The 14,682-nt window shown below is 39.4% G+C and overlaps 1 long non-coding RNA gene across 1 annotated transcript; it reads right to left on the reverse strand.

Moving 5' to 3' along the window:
- Window positions 1-1,324: 1,324 nt before the first annotated feature.
- On the reverse strand, window positions 1,325-7,777 carry LOC113016564 (uncharacterized). Its single transcript, XR_003271257.2, has 3 exons — window positions 6,938-7,777; window positions 6,405-6,505; window positions 1,325-2,480 (listed from the first exon to the last, which is right to left on the reverse strand). It is a non-coding gene; the product is annotated as an uncharacterized LOC113016564 (long non-coding RNA).
- Between the last annotated feature and the right edge of the window lie 6,905 nt (window positions 7,778-14,682).

Consider the following 14,682-nt stretch of genomic DNA (forward strand, 5'->3'; position numbering starts at 1 on the left):
ATACGTTATCCCTCTGTTCAGCACTTTGGCCGACTCTTGATGTTTTTTTAAATGTGCTATATAAATAAAGCTGACTTGACTAAAAAATAAATGAACAAAGGAGACAAAGAGATTAAACATAAAAATTACAAACAGTCTATCTGGCCAGAAAGAATGAACAGCGCTGTGTGGCGATAGGAATAGATAAGAATCGAATGATTCCGATTCCATTCTCAATATCACTAATCACTTATTGTTACTCAAAACAGTAATTTATTACACAGAACACTTTTCTTAAAAGTGATTGCCGCAGTGATTCTACTCTAGAAACATGAGCAGGTAGAAACGGAGGCTATAGTCTGAATGCTCATCATTGCTTTTGTTACCTGTTAAACTTTAGCATCTGGCTGCTGGGCTGGGGTCGCCATTCAGTTTTAACATCATTCTGGGCTCTTGGCAGGATTAGCGTTAGCATGCTGTCTGTGCGGATGCTTGCAAAAAGCCAAAGTTATATTAGTAGCACAATGCAGTTGTTTCTGTCCTGGATGTAGTTTTGCACTTTTCCATTGCGCCCTTGTCCTTTTCAGCAATAAAAGTAAAAGTAATTTCCATGCTGTGGACAGCACCCTTATTTTCCCCCTCCAGCACATGAACAGTACAGCTGAGATCACTTTCTCAGAAATCCCGAAGTTCGGAGAATATAAATGTCATTCCTGTGGCATTCTTGTTGGTTACTGTGATAAAAATGCGGTAGCAGAAATAACATTCGGTTGATGCTTAGACTAATCTGCAGACAGTGGTTCAAGGTCGTGTTTCTGTGCATTCATTTTCTACAACAGCTCCAAAAGAAAGCTGCCATCCTACAATGCATAATCAAGTCGTTTTTAAAACTATCTTTACAGACTGGCACAAAAATGGTTTCACTATCTTTGGATAGATTCAAAACAACTGTACAGTGTAAGGTTCTTAAAAAAATCTCATAGCTGTCTGGCAGGCTGCACCTCCGCTAAAGAGCTGTGAAAAAGTATTTACCCACTTCCTTTCTTGGTTTTTTTTTTAAAATTTGGTTGGTTTTTTGCATATTTGTCACACTTACATGTTTAAAAAAATAGCCAGAGTAAATTAAAAAAGCAGTTTTTAAATGATAACTTTATATATTAATGGATGTAACAAAGATGTTTAAACCTATCTGGGCTCCATTTAAAAGAAATGTCCTCCAAACCCACTGAGAATATTATAATAAAGCTTTGATTCCTTATTTGTCTCAGAAAAATCTAAATAAAATTGTCCACACTTTTCTTAAACTGGTCTGGTGTCAAGAAACAAAAAGTACCAATGACACAAATACTTGAAAAACAAAAATCTTTATTTAGAATTGTGTTCATTAAACGTTGTAATAAAGCATCCTTATTTGATCTCTCACCCAACCTTTAATGAGCAATCCACACATGACAGGCTTTCATCCAAAATTTGGGCAAAACACAGTGAGTAACTCAGGTTATCAATAACAGCTATAAAAGCCCAACTGTGGCTACTACAGGAAAGGGGGCCAGTGGCTAACTGTAGCTGGTCAGAAACATTTATTAGGGGGACAGAGGAGCCCCATAATTATATGGCTGTGTAACGGCCTGGGGGATCGGCGAGACGCTGATCGGCCTTTTTCTTTCTTTTCTCTCTCTCGCGCTCGCTCTCTCCTCCTCTCTGTCGCCGGGGCGGAACTCATTGTGGGTCTTCGCTGGATCGTTGTCTACCACGCGACAGTGAGAGTCAAGCTACAGCTCAAGATAAGTCAAGTGTCTTTTGTGAATATCGCACTCATTCCTGATTCCTCATCTACAGACCCCCTGGATTACCTTTCCCGTGTGAATCTGTGTGTCAAGTGTGAAGAAAGGAACTGCAGTCGTGTATGTGGAGAGTTGGAGAGCGAGTGATTCCCCCCTTGGATTTCCCTGGAGCCCCGTCCCTCACATTGTTGTATATAGCACTGCCCGGCACTCTCTGTATATACACCTGGTGAACTCTGTAAATAAATACTTGTGTTCAGCTGATTCAGGAGTCCCGCGTTTGAGTCCCCTGCGTTGAACCTTAATAGGCTGATGGATTCAGGTCACAATCAGGAGAGAATTTACTAAAATTTAATGAAGAAAGGAGACAAACAGAGATTAAACACAGAAAGCACAAATGGTCCATTGTCTAAAAAGAATGAACAGTGCTGTGTAGGGACATCCATCCAGCTTCTTCTGCTTATTCGGGGCCAAGTCGCGGGGGCAGGAGCCTAAGCGGAGAAGCCCAGACCTCCCTCTCTCCAGCCAACTCCTCCAGCTTGTCCGGGAGATATAATCGTCCCGGTGGGACATGCCCGGGAGGCAATCAGGAGGCATCCTTGTCAGATGCCTGAACCACTTCAAATGGCTCCTTTTCACTCTGAGCTCACTGAGCATGGTGCTGTAATAGTCAGTTCCTGAAGTATATCCCCTCTTAAATATTCCACAATCAGCCATCTGTGGTATTATTGCAAAATGGAACCGTTAAGCAACTAAAGCAACTCAGACACAAAGTGGCAGACCACGTAAAACTGTGTGCTGAGAACTTCACGGCAGGGTAATGTGTAGGTGGCCCAGAACAGCCAGTTCAACAAAAGTTGGGAAGCTGTTGTAAAATGCAAATAAAAGCAGAATTAAAAGATTTGCAAATGTCATAATCCCAAACTCTATTAACAATATCAAACATTTAAAATGAGAAAATATTACTATTTTAATAGAAATAATGGCTTGTTTTAATTTTGATGGCAGCAACGTGTCTCCAAAAAAGTTGGGACAGGGCGGGAACTGAGGAGACGAGTTTCTGGACTTCCCATTGTTGTCTGATAGGATTCTAGCTTTTGTTTCAGGTGAAAAATCTGGGCTTTGCGCAGGCTGGTTCAGCAGCTGGGGTCTTCTACTACGATGCCATGCTGTTCTAATAGATATACTATGCAGTTTAGCATTGTATTGCTGAAATTTGCATTGCCTTCCTTGAAAAATACATCAACTGGATGGGAGCATATGTTACTCTAAAACCTTTCAGCTTCTATGGTGCCTTCAAGTGTGCAGACTGCCAATTCAGTAGGAACTATTGCTGGGTATACAGTGTGCAATTTTTGGCTAATTTTGAGACGATTTTTCAGTCGTTCGACCGTTTTGGTGATCGGCCCGAGTTTTGCCTTCATGTGTCGTGCATCGTGGAGGTACGTGGAGTAACGATAAGCGATTAACACCCCACAACTAGCTCCCGATCATCAATCGCTTGGTTGTAAGAAAATCAAACCTGTTTGAAATCCTGGCGACCATCGTGAGGGTGTCAACGCAGCCTCTCACACTGTGCACGCGCAAACACAAAAAAAAAAACCCCACTGAAATATACACTACAATGGGAAAGTACAAGAGGAAAAAAAGAGACCTCTACTCATGCTGGGCTCCTGGGAGGACAGCGTGAGAACAGGAAACAAAAAAACTCCTCTGCACAAAAAAGCACATAAATGTCCACAGCACAACATTATGGGACACGTGACAAGCCACAGGGTCGGGTGGGGGGATGAAGTGTCTATGTTTTCAAAGAAATTCTGCCTCCGTAAGATGCTTTGTTTTGTTTTACCAATCATGTCACTGATCTGTTGCCAGTTAACGTAATTAGTTGAAAATCTTTCTCTATTATTTTAATTACCATTTAATTCTATAGACTTTGTTGTCCCTATCCCAACTTTTTTGAGACATGTTCCTGCCATCAAATTCAAAATTAGCTTGTAATTTTTTACAATTTTGACACTTGATATTTTTTCTGTTGCAAATAAAATATTTGGTTATGATATTTACAAATCATTGAATTCTGCTTATGCATTTTTCAGAGCATCACGACTTTTGCGCAACTGAGTTTTATATAGATAATTCAGTGTTTAAAGATTAATGTACAAAAAAGAAATACAAATTACATTTAAACTGGCATATACAGTTGTGATCAAAGGTTTAAGTACCCTCTTCATGGATACATGAATGGTATGCTAATTGTGTGCTTTTAATGTTTTTTTGAACTGTTCTTGTCCATGGTGGAATGATTGTACTGCATACATCATACAGCATAAACAAGTTTGAGGGTCAAAGTATACATACAGACCCACTAATATTTGGTTAAATATTCCCAAAACTTCAATCTTAACCCTATTAAAATTTGTGGATTGTGCTTAAAAGCTGTGCTTCTGCAAAAAACAAAACAAAAAACAGCCTAGTTTTATGAATTCTAACATTTCTGTCATAAAAGTCAAATATCCAACCAGAATTATGTCAGAGACCTGCTGGTGAGTGCCAAAAGTATCAGATTGCGATATACAGTGGGGCAAAAAAGTATTTAGTCAGCCACCAATTGTGCAAGTTCCCCCACCTAAAATGATGACAGAGGTCAGTAATTTGCACCAGAGGTACACTTCAACTGTGAGAGACAGAATGTGAAACAAAAATCCATGAATCCACATGGTAGGATTTGTAAAGAATTTATTCGTAAATCAGGGTGGAAAATAAGTATTTGGTCAATAACAAAAATACAACTCAATACTTTGTAACATAACCTTTGTTGGCAATAACAGAGGTCAAACGTTTACTATAGGTCTTTACCAGGTTTGCACACACAGTAGCTGGTATTTTGGCCCATTCCTCCATGCAGATCTTCTCGAGAGCAGTGATGTTTTGGGGCTGTCGCCGAGCAACACGGACTTTCAACTCCCGCCACAGATTTTCTATGGGGTTGAGGTCTGGCTAGGCCACTCCAGGACTTTCAAATGCTTCTTACTCCTTTGTTGCCCGGGCGGTGTGTTTTGGATCATTGTCATGTTGGAAGACCCAGCCTCGTTTCATCTTCAAAGTTCTCACTGATGGAAGGAGGTTTTGGCTCAAAATCTCACGATACATGGCCCCATTCATTCTGTCCTTAACACGGATCAGTCGTCCTGTCCCCTTGGCAGAAAAACAGCCCCATAGCATGATGTTTCCACCCCCATGCTTCACAGTAGGTATGGTGTTCTTGGGATGCAACTCAGTATTCTTCTTCCTCCAAACACGACGAGTTGAGTTTATACCAAAAAGTTCTACTTTGGTTTCATCTGACCACATGACATTCTCCCAATCCTCTGCTGTATCATCCATGTGCTCTCTGGCAAACTTCAGACGGGCCTGGACATGCACTGGCTTCAGCAGCGGAACACGTCTGGCACTGCGGGATTTGATTCCCTGCCGTTGTAGTGTGTTACTGATGGTGACCTTTGTTACTTTGGTCCCAGCTCTCTGCAGGTCATTCACCAGGTCCCCCCGTGTGGTTCTGGGATCTTTGCTCACCGTTCTCATGATCATTTTGACCCCACGGGATGAGATCTTGCGTGGAGCCCCAGATCGAGGGAGATTATCAGTGGTCTTGTATGTCTTCCATTTTCTGATGATTGCTCCCACAGTTGATTTTTTCACACCAAGCTGCTTGCCTATTGTAGATTCACTCTTCCCAGTCTGGTGCAGGTCTACAATACTTTTCCTGGTGTCCTTCGAAAGCTCTTTGGTCTTGGCCATGGCGGAGTTTGGAGTCTGACTGTTTGAGGCTGTGGACAGGTGTCTTTTATACAGATGATGAGTTCAAACAGGTGCCATTCATACAGGTAACGAGTGGGGGACAGAAAGGCTTCTCACAGAAGACGTTACAGGTCTGTGAGAGCCAGAGATTTTCCTTGTTTGAGGTGACCAAATACTTATTTTCCACCCTGATTTACGAATAAATTCTTTACAAATCCTACCATGTGAATTCATGGATTTTTTTTCACATTCTGTCTCTCACAGTTGAAGTGTACCTCTGGTGCAAATTACTGACCTCTGTCATCATTTTAAGTGGGGGAACTTGCACAATCGGTGGCTGACTAAATACTTTTTTGCCCCACTGTATCTTGCTAAGGGACAGTAAAGTAAATATGAGCCTACTTTTAATGTATATATTTGAGCCAGTATGTACAATTTTGATCCTCTGTGCATGAGAGGAAATCCAAATTAAATTCAAACCTGTGTACCTAACTTTTTTCTCTTTTTTAAAAGTCTTTGAAGTAGTACACTCCAAAATCATTCCACTTTCGAAAATGAACAGTTCAAAGAAATCATGAAAAATTCCAAATTACGACAACCACGATGAAAAGATGGAAATTTTTTACCACAACCGTATTGCATATGGTAATCGATACTTTCCCAAATAGGAAACTAGTGAAACTGAGAGCACTAAAAAGTAAAAACAGCATAAATATATCACATACACTAAGTATCAAACTATTCATTAAGTATTTGGAAAAAGTGAAGAATCTCTCTTTATAATAACGTATGATCATGTATGTACTTGTGTAGGTGGTGAATAATCTGAATACCTCTGACCTTGCTGTAAGGTCATGGAACTGTATGTTGTAGCTTGCAGGTATACGCAGGTGTCACAGAGTGATAGAGAGCAGCCAAGGTGAAGACACTGATGGGTTTATCTGTAAACGTTTAAAAGGATCTTTTTCACACACGTATCACCATTTAAAACTCTTTTCTTAGGAACAGCATGCAAATCTCGGAGAACTTTGTATTCTCAGTGGGGAAGATTTTGAATAGTCATAGAACAAGATGTCTCTCCTCATTTCAGTTGATCATTTCACAAACTGTAGAACAGTAGAAGATGTCAAATAAGTCAAACTTTTAACCTTATTACTTTTAACCTAATATCGCTTGCATGATATCTTTTTTACTTTTCCATCTCTGAAGGAGGTTTTAAGCTTCTATGTGAATGAGGTCATGGTATTATAAAGACTTAAAATACTGATCAACAGTGTAGGTTTATTTTCCAGCAAGATACCCTTTACATTTTCATTAAGTGTGAGAATATAATCGTGTGAAATATCAAGAAACCTTACCACGTCTACACCTACCTATGTTAGCTGACATTTCTGGTAATTTTGATCATGGTCTTGGTTTGTAGGTGATCAATGTCATCTGGCTCCAAACTTAGGGCTCATTGGAGAGAGAGAGAGAGAGAGAGGGAGAATCATCAGAATCTTCACTTTCAATTTATCTTTCATTTGATCCTTTTTGTAGTTTATTGTTTTCTCTTTTCTGTTCTACAAATTCATTTGATTTTACGTTTCTTGTTTTAAAGTGGCTGTAATGCAACATTTTTAGAAAGGTCTTGACAGAGTATGGCATCTGTGTGGAGCTCCTTTTTATAAAAGTGTCAATGAATTTCATCTCATTGTTTAGCTGTCACTACAAATTTAACTTTCTGTCAAGATTATGTGTAGTGCTCATATCCGATCACGTCACATACTTACACATCATTATGGAAAGAAGCCCAACCACTTCCCGTGACCACACATATGCATGTAATTAATAACAGAAAAAAATGAACGAGTCGCTTATTCAACTTATAATATTAAATTATTTAAACATGACATTCATGCAGCAATGTAACACTTGCATTTGTACTTGGATATGAAGGAATGCAGTTTTAATTGCAAAAAATAATTACATAGTGTAGTGCTGCTTGCGTTAATCTCGTTAAAATGATGTTAACGCCATTAGCGAGTTAGCGTGGATCGCCCCATGCGTGGGGCTGCACGCATTAGGGTGGTTAGCTCATTAACGCCGTGTTGCATTAACGTCATTTTAATGAGATCAACGCTGACAGCACTTCTACATACACATTTCAGTTTCTAATAAAGAGAAAAAAAAAGTTGTAGCCTTGTAAGAGTAAATCTTGAAAATCAGGGTAAAAAGACTATTGTTCATTAGTGTGACTTATGTTTATTTGGCCCATACAGTGTATATGAGAGATGGACATAATTTGAAGAGTTAACAGTGAATCCCCTTAAACCACTTTCATCCTTATATATATATATATATATATATATATATATATATATATATATATATATATATACTGCATATATGTGTACACACATTTTGCTTTTTTTGTATTATTGTTGGGTCCTTACTAGGGGTGGGTTTTTATAATCGATTCATCGATTAAAATAGATTCTGGCTTGGATAAAGTAAAATCGATTCATTAAAATCCTGAATCGATTTTTTTAATATAAATTTATTTTGCCCGAAATGCCAGAATCTCTGGTGACATCTCACAAAATTTCAAGAACCACCAAACAGTTAAGACAGTAAATGACAGCAGGTACACAGATTCTAAAAAGAAAAGAAAAAAAAAGGTACATGGATTCTGCACATAGACTTAAACACACAGCGCGACCCGCGGATCAGAATCAGTTAGATGTCGCCTTTCTCACGGTCGGGGCTGAAAGCCGACAGCTCGCTGATTCTGATCTGTCGGCGGGTCCGTGCTTTGTGTTCACGCCCTTTATGAGCCGATTCTAAAGCTGTTAGTTTGATCTCTCTCCAAACAATATTGACCGAACCAGCAGCAAAAGAAGACCCAAATGCTTCACATAAACATCGTCATGACTTCACTCTGACTTTTACTGTTTTGCTTCCACCGTGATGCACAGCTCTCTCTCTCTCTCTCCCTCCCTCTCTCTCTCTCTGTACTTCAAGAACAGTTTCCCTTTCTTCATTATTCGCTTGCTTGTTACGCACCAGTCTACTGTTGTTTACAGCGCTGTCAGCCGCTGTTTTTTTCCCTTTTACATTCTTCCGAAAAGAAAACCTTATTTCTGCTGTTCAATACTGAACAAATTTAAACTTTTTAAAATTATTCAAAATGCAAAACGCTTAACCGTGTCTCTAATAAAACCGCTGTAACTTCAGAGGTAATGTTCATATGTTGATTAATGGTTTTCTTTCATTTTTGATGTACTGCAGAATATTTTTATAAAATCCCAGGCCAGGAAAATCACCTTCATGTTTTTCTGTGTTTTATCTTCAGCTACTTTGACACAAAGGCATCTGCTGTGATGCTCACACCTTTGATAAAGTCTTGCGTGTGTCAGCTTGCTTTTTATTGATACAAAAATATGTAAATGTACTGATCTGAATTATAATATTTCTGACTGTCAAAATTTCCCAGATTTAAATCGAATCGAATCGAATTAAATCGAATCGTGGATCGAATCGATTCGGGACCTTGTGAATCGGAATTTAATTGATTCTAGAAATCAGTGACGATACCTAGCCCTAGTCCTTACTATACAACAGGGGTTGGCAACCCTGGGCAAGCGTGCCACAGCTGGCACGCGAAGGGTTAACTGATGGCATGACCATAGCTGGACTGGCCATCGGGCATATTTGCACATTTGCTCGGTGGGCCGATGGTGATTTTTCGTTTTTATGGGCCAATGATTTATTTATTTTTTTGTAACGGCATAAACAATGAAAGTAACATTAGCAAGTGGTGAAGGCCAGCAGGTACATGAGGGAAAGGGGAGGCAAGAGGAGAGACCTTCAGGTAAGAAGTTATGACCTGCAGTCTATCTGGGTCAGATATAAACCAAGTTTAGGTGGAGTTTATTTTTGTTTTGCTGACTTTTTACAGTCAGTTACAATAACTCGTACTGCATGCTAGCTAGCATGACGGAGTTTCTATACAGCTGGGTGGGTGCTATGATGTTACTGATAGTGAACTTTATTTTATTCATAAGGTTAATTAGTAGAGTTGCCAACCATCCCGTAAAAAGACTGAATTGCCCCACATTCAGAGAAAATATTAGGCATTTCGTATTGAGCTGAAAAGGAACGCAGTTTGTCCCGGACTTCAGCTAGAATGGAAAAAGACAGAAAGCTGGAGTTATTCTGTGTCTTTACACTGCAGCTGCCTCTTCTTTTCTTATTCTCTCCCCCTCTCCCTCCTGTTGCTACTTCAATCATCAAACTGATCAATGATCAGCTGTTGTTAGAATTTATTTAATATTAATTTCTAGTATCAGCTGATGTTTGCTGGAGCCACAGCTGTAAAGCTGCTGGTCATTATGTTGTTTTGGATATGTGAGAGGGAAACATACAGATGAAACCAGGAGATGTTCTTACTGAATCATCAGAACTGAACAGGTGATGGAGAAACAGGTTTACCTTTTAGGTGACATGAATGAGTTGAAAGGAAGTTGTGAAATTTTCAAATGTATATCGTGATAAATATTTTTGGTCATATCGCCCTGCTCTATTTGGCATCATTCTTTTCAGCACAACCTCACATGTCTGAATTTACTTATTTTTTCATTTTGACATACTGTATCAACACAACTGATCTAAAATCACACAAAAAGCATCTCTGAGTAGAAAAACATGATACAACCATTTAAACCAACTACTAAAACTAAAATTAGAGAACAAAAACGTGTCACAATAAGATGCCACACAAATTATTTGTGGAAGTCCAGAAAATATTTTCTGTCAACCACAAAAGGAGGAGCACACCGCAGGCCTAAAACCTGCAGGCCTGACAGCAGGAGACGTATCACTCCCCCTGTTTTCCACCTGGACACAGCATTTGTATTGCAGTTTACATTTGGTGACTTTTTAGCAGCAACTGTGACATTCACTAGTGCCCTCATTGTTGTGACACACAAAACAAAACAAATGACCACACCGCACACTAACTACACACTCCAAACATGCTAAATTTTACAAATCTCTCACATGTGAAAACTCGCTTGCTCACTCTGTCGTGCCGCCGTCACTCCCAAAACATCCCCCTATTTCTAAACAACCACATGTTGCCATATAATTTTTTTGTCCATCCATCCATCCTCATCCGCTTTGTCCGGGGCTGGGTCGCGGGGGCAGCAGCCTAAGCAAATAATTTTTTTGATTGGTCAATATGGTACATTTTTTCACCAATATGAAAGGGGTCATGGTTTTTATTCATGCACTGTCCTGTAAGATTAGGATTTGACCCCAGGGGGTTAACCAGTTGATGACTTCATGGTGGCTAGAGGCATCTTTTATTTACAGTCTGTGGTTTGTACTTTTTCTCTTGATCTCTTATCACCACCACATCTGCGGTAACAATTATTTCCCCCATTCAGATGACATTACTCTTTCCACCACAGATGCAACGTTGACCCCTGAGTTGGTTGTTCAGGTCTCGTATTCAGGAAACCTGCTAGTTCTTTCACCGTAACTTTCTCACATTTTTGGTTTAAACGTGGCAGAAGAGGAAATAAGGGTGATGGTTGGGGATTTTTTTTTTTGGTAAGCATTGATCAAAACTTCCGTTTTTCTGAGAATCAAAACTTAAAAGAGATTAGAGCATGTCTTGTGTCCTTGGTTTTTGGTCATAAAAACCCCCCAAAACAAACAAAAATGCATAGAGATGACACAGGTAGTGAACTGCTTGTGTGCATGTGCCCTAAATATCAGTCAAACTAATGAATTATTTCATAAGAAGGTCATCACAGTTCTTAGGATAATGTGTAACATAAGCAAACAAAAACTCACTGAAACTTGACCACATGTTTTAAATTGTTTAGCATGCTTCCCAGTGGACTCAGAGTAAAAGACGGCCCAGTGAGTTACATGATAGTGAAGATGACATTTAGCTTGTGCTGAATGTGCATTTTAGGAAGTTCAATCAAAGCATAAACTGGGGTTAGTATATATATAAATATTTTTCCCTTCTTATGTATTCGGGAAAGTCTGTGGTGTGCTGCTGTACGTCATAAAACCATTTATTTTTCCATCTATACCACAGTCCATCAGGTTGCCCCGAGATCAACTTTATACTCCCCCCGCTGTGTCTATCTGTGTTTCTGTGTGTATGTCTTGTACATGTAGCGCACGCCCACAGTCTCTCCACCATCATCCATTTCCTCTATTTTTTTCCTCAGCCGGGGGAGGTGAAGCTGGAACACACTATGTCTAGCATTATCAGTGGTCTTAATTTCCGTTGTGACACATAAACATCCTCTTTCTGTCACCATAGATCGCCCCACACAGGCCAGCTGAGTTCCTCTGTAACTGCCTGGTGCTCAGGGCAGGTAAACAAACTGTCCATTCAGATACTCTCACATATACTCTCAAATTTAGGTATAGTTGATAAATTGATTGTTTATTCAAACTCACAGTCATAGCATTCATATGATTATATTCTACTGTGAATGATAGAGTTAATTTGTGTTTTGTTTGTTTCGTTGCTTTTTTTTGTCTGCAGTAATTGATATTTGGCGTTATGGTGCCGCTGTGGGATCATTGTGCTTTAATGCACATATATGGAAAGCTTAAGGTTGGGTGTGCAGCAGTAAAAGCCACAGCTTAAGGACTTTTTTGGGATTACTGGTGTTGTTTTACAATTGTTTTTGGTTGTATCTATCTGAGAGATCTTTTGCTGTCTGTATGCATCTAGTGTTGTCTGAAACATCAGTTCTGCCTTCCGGGGTATCTCAAGGATCAGTTTTAGGTCCGGATCTCTTTTTGCTTTACATACTCCCTATAGACCAAATTATCAGACGTTACAGTAATATTTCTTATCATCTGTTCTTTTAAAGCTTCTGAGTTTTATAAATGGTCTTGTTTAAATAATTGTCTGTCAGAAATCAAACAATGGTTAAATGACAACTTCCTCCAGTTAAATACATATAAAACAGAAACTTTGATTATTAAACCTGATCACATGTTCTCAGAAATTAAGCAGCATATCAGTTTTTTAGACCCTGCATTTCAGTTGATTCTCAGAAATGTAGGTGTTATATTTGACAGTTCAATGTCTCTTGAAAAACACTTCAAACAACTGTTTCATAACTGTTTTTATCATTTAAGAAACATTTCTAAACTCAGACTACAGGTGTTTTAAGCTACGTTCACACTGCAGGCGAAAGCACATCAAATCCCACTTTTTTCACCCTATGTGACCCATATCCGATCATGGTATGACAGTGTGAACAGCATAAATCTGATATTTTCAAATCCTATCCGGGTCACTTTCGTATGTCGTACTTCTTCTCGTTTGGATTATTTTAATGGTCTTTTTACTTGTCTCAACAAATCAGCTTTGGATCAAGACTCTTAACTGGCACAAACAACAGGTCAGACAGTTTCGGCTTCTCTTCATTGGTTGCCAGTAAATTTTAGGGTTCATTTCAAAATTTTAGTCGTAACTTTTAGAGCTCTTCACAGCAAAGCTCCCCAGTACATCTCTGACCTGTTGAAACCTTATGCTTCATCCTGAGCACTTAGGTCTTCAGGTCAGAGGTTACTATTGGTCCTACGTACTAATTTCAAAACACGTGGGCATTGGCTTATCAGGCACTGGCACCAAGGCTGTGGAAATCTCTTCTGTTGTCTTTATGCTGTCTAGACTCCACTGACTCCTTTAAAAAGCAACTGAAGACATTTTTTTTATACAAACAAGCTTTTTAATAAATTTTTCATTGTTTTATATTATTTTATTTATATTTCTGGTTTTATTGTGAAGCACTTTGTGATTTTTATCTGTTAAAAGTGCTATGTAAATATTTTATTTATTTACTTACTTACTATCTCAAATAGCGAGACCTGATATGTCACTGATTATGTCAAACATTGTATGAAAAGGAGGGGCTGGAGTTGAAGTTGGTTTGCAAAGAGGCTCATCATCTGTGGACAGGTAAACGGTGAGCCCTATATTGATTTGCCAATTGAATGCATGATTGGCAATTGGCTAAGCTATCGGCTATTGTGCTGACATCAAGTGAGCTTAGACTTTGTGACCTGCCTGTCTGATATACTTAATGTAATAAGTCTCTAAAGGTTCTCAGTCATCCAGGTGATTGTAGTCTAAGCAGCTTGGAAAGAAAAGCATCTGGACTTCTTTAAGTTGCTTGAAGATTGTGGTCTGTGGTTTCAGGCCCAGCCACACACTCAGTCAAAAACTGATTCATCCCAAAGACAGAACTCCTAAACAAAAACTTAACAATGTGGTGTATGCTGTACAGTGTAGCAAGGAATGCCCAGACCTCTACATTGGAGAGACCAAACAGCCACTTCATAAAGCCATGGTACAGCATAGAAGAGCCACCTCCACTGGACAAGACGGCTGTCCATCTGCATTTAAAGGACAAAGGTCACTCTTTTGAGGACGCCAACATTCACATTTTGGACAGAGAAGACAGATGGTTTGAAAAAGGAGTAAAAGAGTCCATCTATGTCCACTGTGAATGACCATCTTTGAACAGAGGCAGTGGTAATGATACTAAGTGCCTGTCATATATAATCCAGTTTTGAGATCCTTTCCCAGACGCCTTAACGCCTACTCACATCCTGGGCCTTTTGGCCTCCAGAAATCACATGATTAGGGTGGGGCTAGGTTTCAGAATGGGTTCACCCGAAACCTTGGCTGATTGTGACCTACACACATTTTCACACCTTGGCTTGTGCAATTAGGTAGAGGATCAACAGGGGGTCCATGTCTCTCTTGGGGGGTCACTCCCATAGGGCGTAAACCTGGGACTCTCCACCATTTGACCTTAGAACTGAAGAAGCTTCTCGGATGAGAGGCGAAACATCTTCAAGCAACTTAAAGAAGTCCAGATGCTTTTCTTTCCAAACTCCTTAGACGACAAGGAGCTTGTCGTCATGTAATAAAATGACTATTCTCTGAAAAGCAAAAAAGACAGAACAATGCTGATCTGAAAGAATAATAATGGTTTGAAGTTACATTATAGTCACAATCCACTTCAAATGTTTGATAAAAAATACATGCATAGTGCTTTCAAGGGTGAGAAAACAGTGGTCCAAATGG

This window comes from Astatotilapia calliptera, chromosome 23 (assembly GCF_964374335.1).
Source record: "Astatotilapia calliptera chromosome 23, fAstCal68.1, whole genome shotgun sequence".
NCBI classification, from domain to species: Eukaryota; Metazoa; Chordata; class Actinopteri; order Cichliformes; family Cichlidae; genus Astatotilapia; species Astatotilapia calliptera.